Raw genomic sequence first — 1,818 nt, forward strand, 5'->3', positions numbered from 1 at the left:
TATATATATATATATACAGTATATATACACTTTTACTTTTTAAAGTCGTTTTTAGAATCTGGAATTTTACTTAAGTATGTTTTGTTTGAAGTATTGTACTTTGCTACATTTTGAATCACAACATGAGAAAAAAGTAAAATAAAATAGGTCACTTTGGCATAGTTTATAGTCAAATTAAAAATGGCGAAATCTTTTCTTCAACCTTTTGTCTCTTTCAACACTTTTTCCTCTTTTTCTGACATTTCTGTTGCTTTGAAGTTTCATCTTCCCCCACTATTGAAAAGTAACTAAACGACGTTTTCAGAGTACTTCTACTAAGAACATTCTAAACAAGCTACTTTTTACTTTTACTTGAGTAGATTTTATACCCGAAATTTTACTCGTACTCAGGTAAAAGTTTGTCAAAGTAATACTACTGTTATTTAAGTAGAACGTTTTTTTAACTCTTTGCAGCTCTGTATATACATTTGGACACATATCAATATGTGTACTTAATCTCTGTCCTCAAAATGTAATAGCTGTTACTATAAATGGCTTGAAAATGAATTCAAACCTGTCAATGTTGGTTGATGCATAACATGGTAACATCACATCGATAACCAACCGGTGGATATGTAATTTAATGTAGCTTTCTTTTTCTATAAAATCCTATTTATGTGCCTTTAGAGAATAGATTTAAATGTGCATATTTTACACCATTCATCACACAAAAGTGTCCCACAACTTAGCTTAAACACATTATGTAAATTCATCATGCAAAGCAAGTCTGGAAAGTGGTTGGAGAATTGGTAGCTGATGGATTGAAGCCAATGTAAGGCAGAGACAGAGGCTGAATTTGATTTGATGCCCACTGAAACTAAGGTCACAAGAATGACTAAGGCTGCTGTATGTGTGTGTGTACGTTTTACTAAAGTTCATAACAGGGTCATCTAAAAGCGGGTTTCCCTTGTCCTCACACTTTTGATATCTCTTTTTAACACCTCTTTCAACACTGAACAAAAAAGACCTGCTTCTTGATTTTTCAAGGTTGTTACAATACTAGAATTTAAATTTGCTTATTAGGGGTGCACGATTCCGAAAATTTTAAAATTTTAATTTGATTTTCTATTCAAAGATGATTCTCAAATTAAAAAAAAATGATTCACAGTTTAAAAAATGTTGTTACTTTTCCCATGTGTCGGTATACATGGCATTGCAAAATGAAAAAAGTAAATAAAGTGAAAAATGTAATCTTTAGAGCCTGAATATTTGCCCTCCCCTATTTCTTGTGGTACCACAGCAAGATTTTCTTTTTGCTTTTTTTTATTAAAAACCTTAACGGTGCTACAGAAAGAGTCACTGAACACAAACCAACACATTTTTAATAATGTGTTTTTTGACTTATTAACATAGATTATATCGTTTTAAACCTCTGGGGACCAAAGAAGCATCGGAACTCTGGAACAATTTTGGGCATCACGATACAGAAAGCCGAGTTTGTTCTGAACATTTTGATATGAATCACACGGGGATTGGGTTAATGCAAATACCCTTAAAAGGAGAATAAATATGCTCTTAGACCTCAGAGGGTTAAATATGTATTGAAAAAATTTATCAAGGTATCGATAGTTTTCATCATTTGGTGTAGGCGTAGACCTAATGCCATTTCACTCACCCACTGAGAAGATCCTCTGGAGGAGCCGGTGCTGTGTTTGTCCATTTCTACCTCCTCCGAGTCAATGTGGGGAACCTCGTAGATCACCCTGGCTGCTTGGGTACCTGTGGGCCACACACACACACACACACACACACACACACACACACACACACACACACACA

This window comes from Etheostoma spectabile, chromosome 19, assembly GCF_008692095.1.
Source record: "Etheostoma spectabile isolate EspeVRDwgs_2016 chromosome 19, UIUC_Espe_1.0, whole genome shotgun sequence".
Taxonomy (NCBI): Eukaryota; Metazoa; Chordata; class Actinopteri; order Perciformes; family Percidae; genus Etheostoma; species Etheostoma spectabile.